At 37.6% G+C, this 9,210-nt stretch overlaps 1 long non-coding RNA gene across 1 annotated transcript; it reads left to right on the top strand.

Moving 5' to 3' along the window:
- The first annotated feature begins 417 nt into the window (after nucleotides 1-417).
- Nucleotides 418-5,728, top strand: LOC120945606. The gene is made up of 3 exons (XR_005750604.1): nucleotides 418-591; nucleotides 4,164-4,276; nucleotides 5,572-5,728. It is a non-coding gene; the product is annotated as an uncharacterized LOC120945606 (long non-coding RNA).
- The last annotated feature ends 3,482 nt before the right edge of the window (nucleotides 5,729-9,210 follow it).

Here is a 9,210-nt window from a genome sequence, read left to right as displayed (position 1 = left end):
GCTGGAAGATAAATATGTAAGTGATGAGAGCTGCATTCTTGTGTGTGTGTGTATACACAGTATATATGTGTATATATAATATATATATATATACATACATACACACACACATAGAGTATATCTGATATATATATATATATATATATATATATATATATATATATATACACACACACACATATAGCAGAATGAAGATACAGTGTGTATATATATATATATATATATATATATATATATATATATATATATATATATATATATATATATATATATATATATATATATATATATATATATAATGCCTCTCCCATCACTTACTTACATGTATAAATATTTTTCTCATTTCTTTTTTCTCATTCCTTTTATTGGGATGTGGGTCTGTGATTTCTGTGCCTTCAATCTTCTAATATGTAAATCCTGCCCTGGGAAAAACTCTTCAAACAGACAGACTTCTATCATAATACAGGAAGACAGGAAGTGACCCGGGTGGGAACCAGAGGAGTGAACCTTCACCTCTCACTTCCTGTAAGGCCTAGTCTGAAAAGGAAAGCATGGCATGGTGGAGACTCTCTGTATTCTCCTGGATTAAAGGTATGTCTTCTATCAAATAATATCAGAATTGTGACAGTTTGGTGCATGAGTTAAGTTTTATTTGTCTATTTCCTGCTGAATAGTTCTCATTCTGTGTGCATTCACCTTCCCAGTTACCATGCAGCATGTGCACAGTAATGTAATATTATAGAGCTCCTCTTCCACAGCATGTCACTCTGCTTCATATAATATGTGTGGCTTCCACGTTATATCCAGTAACTGTGTATATAAAAAGTGAAAAAATGCGCATACCAAAAAGAAACTTAAAAGAGCAGCAGACTCAAAATGTTATACGACATATAAATCAATAGTTAAAAAGTGGGAGTTGCGCTAAAAATAATAATAAATGAGTGACCATATATAAATAAAAATAAAAAAGCGCTGAGCCAGAGTCAGCTCAATCAAAAAACCAAAATGTAGAATATATAATCTCAATGTGTGTTCATAAACAAATCAATAAAAAATATATATTATAAAATTGAAGAAAGTCCCCAAAAAAAGTCCAAAAACACTAGGAAGTGAATCCAAATCTGTGATTTAAAGTTGGGACAATATCCAAGTGAAAAAATTCAGGCTTGACCCTTACCAGAAGTATAGATCCCAGGGGATCAAGAAGAGCCATCCATACTGTAGCCACAAATATGTGGAGCGGTCCTATGTGGAGCGGTACAGGGGTTCCTACTTCCGTAGACTCAGCCCAAAAATAAGCGACCCTCAAAGGATCAGTTTTGCATGTCAGTGTGTAACGATCTACAGCAGGAAGACGAATTAAAAAGGTTCAATGCAGCAGAGATAAAATGTAGCCGGCCGGCAAACAAACAAACGAGGCACGTCCTCTGTACGCGATGACGTCAGCACGCCAACCTCCCAACGTTTCGTCTTCGTATAGACGTGGTCACGGGAATGAGGATGCGTGCCGCGTCACCGCGTTAAATACGTGCATTACATGGGGCGTGTCAGATACTTGATCTTTAACGAGTGCAAGCCCACCATCTTAAGTGAGGGAACCCAACCTGGCAAAGTCAAAACTCTAATGGTAAGGCGGATATTGCCCCGGGACACAAACAAGTATTGAACGCGCTAAACGCGCGGACATTACAGAAATATAAAAATTGGGAAATTAATAAATTAAGGAAGGGGTGTTACAAGACCTAGTCCACAGTGATTGGACAAACGGTACAGGTATATACAAAAACATCATCCGTGCTTCCTTACAGCTGGTTTATCAATCCCAATAGGGAGGACAGGAATCTACAGCAGCAGGCTTGCAGACATCAAGTCACAACATCATCACTAGGCCGAATTATGATGAATATCAGGCAGTGTAGATAATATATACTATAACAGACATAATATACAAATGAGCGGTCGTGTTAAAAATCAACCTAGCAGTGATTAAGACTCATTACACAATTTATGTGATCAGGCTGTCATAAATCAATCTGACAGCAAAAAAACAAACAAACAAAAAGACCCTACATATGTGCAAAATTGATATATAACAAAGCTTTAAAACACACCAAACATGCCCTGGAATGCATCAAAAACACGCATGCAGAAAAGCATCGGAAACGCATCCGCCGCAGCGAGATCTCTCGGAAGTGGGGACAGGTACCTGTCAAAAACAGGAACCTGCTTCCCTCCCCGAAAGGTGGCAAATGTGGCAAAGTGGGGGGGGGGAGGCAAATAAGTGGAGCTTCCACTTTTGGGTGGAACTTCGCTTTAAATGTCATATCCCTGCCCAAGCTGCACTGTTGTCATGGGCCAATACTAGGCTGGGCTGGAAGATAAATATGTAAGTGATGAGAGCTGCATTCTTGTGTGTGTGTGTATACACAGTATATATGTGTATATATAATATATATATATATACATACATACACACACACATAGAGTATATCTGATATATATATATATATATATATATATATATACACACACACATATAGCAGAATGAAGATACAGTGTGTATATATATATATATATATATATATATATATATATATATATATATATATATATAATGCCTCTCCCATCACTTACTTACATGTATAAATATTTTTCTCATTTCTTTTTTCTCATTCCTTTTATTGGGATGTGGGTCTGTGATTTCTGTGCCTTCAATCTTCTAATATGTAAATCCTGCCCTGGGAAAAACTCTTCAAACAGACAGACTTCTATCATAATACAGGAAGACAGGAAGTGACCCGGGTGGGAACCAGAGGAGTGAACCTTCACCTCTCACTTCCTGTAAGGCCTAGTCTGAAAAGGAAAGCATGGCATGGTGGAGACTCTCTGTATTCTCCTGGATTAAAGGTATGTCTTCTATCAAATAATATCAGAATTGTGACAGTTTGGTGCATGAGTTAAGTTTTATTTGTCTATTTCCTGCTGAATAGTTCTCATTCTGTGTGCATTCACCTTCCCAGTTACCATGCAGCATGTGCACAGTAATGTAATATTATAGAGCTCCTCTTCCACAGCATGTCACTCTGCTTCATATAATATGTGTGGCTTCCACGTTATATCCAGTAACTGTGTAGCATACTTTCAGTGCACATTGCTGCATATAATATTATACGGCTTCCATTCTATATCCACTCACCATGCAGCATAGGGGTTGATTTACTGAAGGCAAATCCATTTTGCACTACAAGTGCACTTGAAAATGCAGTCGCTGTAGAACTGAGGGGAAGATCTGAAATGAGGGGAAGCTCTGCTGATTTTATCATCCAATCATGTACAAGCAAAAATGCTTTTTTTTTTTTTCATGTCCCCTTCAGATCTACAGCGACTGCACTTCCAAGTGCACTTGTAGTTCAAAGTGGATTTGCCTTTAGTAAATATACCCCATTATAATGTCAGGGCACAGTGCTACCAATGTGTTATGTCTCCCTCCCCTTTTGCATATTATCTGCCCTGCTACTAGGTGCCAACAGATATGGATTTTTCCATACAGATACCAATTATGGGCCACCTTTCAGGCCGATGACAATATGAGGTACTGATATTCTGTTTACATCCAGCTGCCCCAGAAGTAGCCTGATATCAGTTGACACCTAGGCCTTTTTTTTGTATTCTAACAGCCACTGGCCACTGTCAGAATACAGGAAAAAAGCAGATAGCAGGGGAATCAATAGCCAGGTTGCTATTGACTATTTTAAATTGCAGTAGCCAATAGCTAGTGTGCTATTACACCCGCCCACTGCCTGTTGTCAATCAGCAAAGGAGAGGATTTGAAGGAGAACATTCTTCTTCAGGTCTTCCTCTGCTGATTGACAGCAGGCAGTGGGAAGGGGGCACAATAGTCAGCCTAATTTTAAAATTGAAACAGCCAATGGCAGTCTGGCTATGGTTCCCCCACTGCCTGCTGTTTACATTCAGCTGCCATCAAATAAATTGTGCAGAAGGAGGTTAGCGGTGTCTGGGGTGTGTGTGTTTGTGGGGGGGTGGATGGGGTGTGTGTGTGTGTGTGTGTGGGGGGGGGGGGGGTGGATGGGGGGTGTGGAGGTGGAAAGCTAAATGTATTTATTTATTTATTTATTTATTTATTTATTTTTGGATTCTGACAGATGGGCCGCCAGCCGCTATCAAAGCTCCTGACCAAGACTGACAACTGGTGAATGGAAAAACCGGAATAAGCACTTGGAAGAAGAAAACCAACAACTGAGACAACTTGCCTTTGGTAAGCGGACAACTTAATTACGGTGGTGGGCACCTTCCGTTTTTTTATATCACTGCATTCAACTGACACTGTATCTGATCATCATATCTGCATCATCCTTCATTATTCATTTGGTCATCAGTGTTTGAGTTTTGTGGTGATATCATTAAGAACTTTTGAGGTTTGGTTTGCCAATTGTGTGCTGTTGGCATACAATTTTGGGATCACCGATTTGGCGTATTAACCTCTCATTGTTTACACATATAATTGGACATTCATTTTGTGAATTTATATACTAATTTTTCTGTGCACTCTGATTTTTTGTTTTGGTTAATTATTGTGCACCGTTTTTGGCATATCAGCCCCTGGATGCCAATCTTTCAATGTGAATTGGTATTGGTGAAATTTTTTTATTTTAATTGAATTTTTTATATTGGTGCAGTCTTTTCATTTTTTTATCTATTTATTGTGTGTTATTCCACCAGTACTGCTGCCTTTGTTATTTTTATTTTTTTTTATCTTTATTTTCTCTTTGACCAATCATTTGCCCTTTCATTCTACAGTGTTTTAAGGCAGAGTTAGGCAACCTTAGAGAGGTGGAGATCTACCTGAACAACATGGGAGAAGTCAAAGATCACAGGGCACAGTGTCCTCTAATGTTGCCTCCTCACACCTGACTAAAACCTATAATTGCTGTACTACCGCGCTGCAATCACGTGCCTTTCACTGCAATTATTGGTGTTAACATTTTGCCTCCTCACCACCTTGCAGAATTTCTCAGAGGCGCATTGGAGCATTGCATACCACACTTGTGAATGAGCCCTTAGTTGCATTTGGCAATAGCACTTTTAAGGCTCATTCACATGTGAATTTGGGGGTAGTAAAACCCTGCCCCAAAGCCCTACCCCCTTTAGCTGCTAAGTGGGAGGGGGTCAGGGTGCCATGGGAGATGGGTGCTTGAGAGTTACTATTAGCTCTCAAGCAACCAGAAACAGTACCAATGGGGATCGTTGGGTAACTGGGAGTTTACTGTACTACATTCATTATAGTATGAGTGAGTGCACTGAGGTAACTACATACTATATGCACAAGTAGGATTTTTGTTTTGTGGAACATCCTTACTTTTACCTTGGGTGAAACCCTCCTGGAATATTTTTGATCTAGTGGGGGGGGGGGGTCAGCAGCAGACTGGAGGAAACCCTCTAATCATGTAAAAGTACATTTTTCCACAAGTCATCAATTTCTAACAAATGAAATGGATATAGTGAGAAAATAGGCCATTATGTTACTTAAAAAGTTTTTATGCATTTCCATAGATTTGCCTGGCATAATGGATACTTTAAAACTACAAGAGCGCAGCTAATAGCACTGAAGAATGATGGTGGAAGTTCATCCTGTGTGGGTGTATCGTGTGCATCACCTTCTGTCCCGCCTGAAGAGTTGAACTTATCTCCTTGTCAAGTGTCGTACTCAGGTAGGTTTTCTTTTGGTACCGAAACATTAAAACGTATTTTTTTTAAATATCAAACATGTCCTACTCCTATTTACCTGCTCTGTGTAAGGGTTTTTGTACAGAGCAGCTCAGATGCTTCTCTTCTCAGGCCCCATGCCAGTGCTCCTGAACCAGAGCTCTGTGTGTCCAATCACACACTGAGCCTTGCCTTGGCCCCATCTCCTAATTAGCTCACTGGCTGTGATTGATAGCATCGGGAGCCAATAGCTCCCACCGCTACAGAAAGTCCCTGGAGAGACAAGGCTCTCGTGGACATCGCTGGATCGAGAGGGGACTCATGTAAGTATAGGGGGGCTAAACCCTTGTGTCTTTACAACCACTTCAATAAAAAGTAACCTTTAAGGCGGTGCCTCCAAGCGGCTGACAGATGGAGAGAAGCAGGTACAGTTAGACCCTATGAAAACATCAGCTTTGACATGTAGACTGTAAGCCAATTTGACTGTTGTGTCAACATGAGATATCTTGCTCAGTCTGGTAGTAGTCTGAACTAATAAGGCAAGTTGTAGGCAAGATGTTGATTTTTATACTGATTTTTGAAAAGTCTACAATATTTTGATGTTTTTATACATGCTTAATTTTGTTAGTTTTATTTACTCAGCTGCATCTGTTAGACTCCTTTCACACTGAGGCAGTTTTCAGGCATTTTAGCGCTAGAAATCGCCTCTAAAAAGCTCATAAAACTGCATCCCTTTCAGTGCAATGAGTAATTTCACACTGGGGCGGTGCACTTGCGCAACATTAGAAAAAGTCCTGCAAGCAGCATTTGGGGCGGGTTGGGAGCGCTATAAATAGCGCTCCTAAAACGCACTTGCCTATTGAAATTAATGGGCAGTGCTTCCAAAGCACCCTAAAAGCGCATTAAAAACTGGACTTTTTCCCTTAAAAAAAAAAAAAAACACCTAAAAAGTGCTACAAAAACACTGCAAAACCGACTGAGCTTTAGCATCGCTGCAGTGTGAAAAGGGTCTTATATGGCTTTTGATTCACAGGGAAAATCTAATAAGTCTAATATTTCCCATTTACTTTTTAAAGCTGCTACTTTGGCAAAGTTTCCTGGGACTTCATAAGCTGTGATCAGTGACGCTGTTACGAGAAAAATTGCGGCGTTGAAATATCACCTGAAGGGAAACATCAGGAACCTCAGCAGAATACCACAAACTTTTATGTCATTGTCATTTACCATAGTTAACACCACTTTCTATTCCCTGTGTTGTAGTTTTTGTATATTTACATGATAATAAAGTTGTGTGTATTGTACTGTGTTATTGTTTTTTTTCCAAATGTTTGCTAGTTTTATAGGCCTACAATATATAAAATACAATATATAAATACACAGCATTTCCAAATTTAATAGGAATGTATTTTTTTAAATTTTGCATTCAGAAGTACATTTACATATATATTTAAAATATATTTAAAAAAAACTTTAATATATTTTTCCCAAATATATTGCCATATATTTGAAATGCTACAATTTTGGCCAGATTCAATATATTTCAAAAATATATTTCAATATATTTGTGCATATATTTCGGAATGCATTGTGAAATATGTTGCAAATATATTCATAAATATATGTTAAATGTACTTCTGAATGCATTTAGCAATATATTTTTGCAGCCATAAATATATTGCAAAGTGCATTTTGGAATGCATTGTGAATATGTTCATAAATATATGTGAAATGTACTTCTGAATGCATTTAGCAATATATTTCTGAATATATTCACAATGCATTCCAAAATGCACATTGCAATATATTTATGGTTGCATAAATATATTGCTAAATGCATTCAGAAGTACATTTAACATATATTTATGAATATATTTGCAACATATTTCACAATGCATTCCACAATATATTCACAAATATATTGAAATATATTTTTGAAATATATTGAATCTGGCCAAAATTGTAGCATTTCAAATATATGGCAATATATTTGAAAAAAATATATTAAGAATGTTTTTTTAAAATATATTTTACTTCTACATGGGGACTTTCATCATCCAATCATTTGCAAGTAAAAATGCTGTTTTGTTTTATAATTTGTTATTATTGAAGCTCTAAAGCAACTGCACATGGTGCGTGCAACTGCACTTTGCAAAGTGCACAGCCTATTTTCCTTTAGTAAATCAACCCCTTTGTCTCACTGTTTTATCAGATTTCAACATTGGCAATTGGGATACACATACAATTTTGGGCAAAAGGAGCCTAATTTTTAGAGATATATTTTATGGCTCATTTTCAACCAAAAGAATGTGGACAAGTTCATTAACGAGGAAGTAAATCCTGCAGTCCCTATGTTTCTTTTCATATATTTTTTGTACTAACTCTTTAGCAAATATTACACAGTCTATTAGCACACAATAGCCGATTACTTACTTTTTTTCACTTTGAATTATTTTTTCTATCAAGATAAGGTGGCTCCATCTTGAGTATAGTTTTCCCAGCCCATGTAGAATATAATTTCTGCCCTTTCATGTTTGCCTTCACCGTAATCTCGCGCATGCTCGATCTGACATTACCGCGGTAACCGAGCATCGGCACTCATACACCATTATTTTTGTTCTTTATTAACGGTAAATACCCGTTCTGAGTATATGTGTGCCCGTTCGTCTTGCTGAAGCTGATCGGCGCGCTAGGATAGAGAAGATTTACTTCTGTGTGACATCACACGGTCACATGGGGAGTTTCAGGATGCTGGGAAAGACTTTGCAGTCTCGCACGATTTAACAGCTCTGCCGCAGGAAGAGGAAATCCAATTCACGGCAGCCTGTCAATAGATGCACAGCATAAAGAGTGTGCTGCAAATTCAGGGAAGGAAAGCGCATGCACATTGAGGTCATTAACCTCCCTGGCGGTATGATTATTTCAGATTTTAGGTGCTGAAAGCGGTACCATTATTTTGCAAGGAAATTTGGTGTTTTACATTGTAGGCCGGTAATCATTATGAATAACTCACTTAAATCTGTCCAAACAAGAGTCTAGTAGGCATCCTGGGTATGAAAAAGTTTTAAAAACAAAATCATAAATTATAATATAATAAATAATTATAAATAATTATAACAAATAATAATATAATTATAATAAAAATTATTCAATAATGTAATCAACTCAAAATCACTCAAATTTGCTCAGTTGCAGAATTGTCGCTGTCATTACTTTTATTTTTTTGATGACAAATTTACCCACAAATCGCTATCGTACAATTCTGCAAGTGATTATAATTTATTATCGCTGTTTTCTAGCTGCTCTAAAACCACTTTTGACATAAAGGGACACTTTTGGTTGCTATGGACAATCTACAGTTTGCAGGCAGAAAGAACAGTTTTTATTATACAAAAGTACATGTAGGGCACTGGGCAGACCACTAGGGACAAAGAGTGTGTGTATTTTTTACATACAGTACTGTAATCTATAAGATTACAGTATACTGTA

This window comes from Rana temporaria, chromosome 7 (assembly GCF_905171775.1).
Source record: "Rana temporaria chromosome 7, aRanTem1.1, whole genome shotgun sequence".
Lineage (NCBI taxonomy): Eukaryota > Metazoa > Chordata > Amphibia > Anura > Ranidae > Rana > Rana temporaria.
This window is presented reverse-complemented; position numbering and strand designations above follow the sequence as displayed.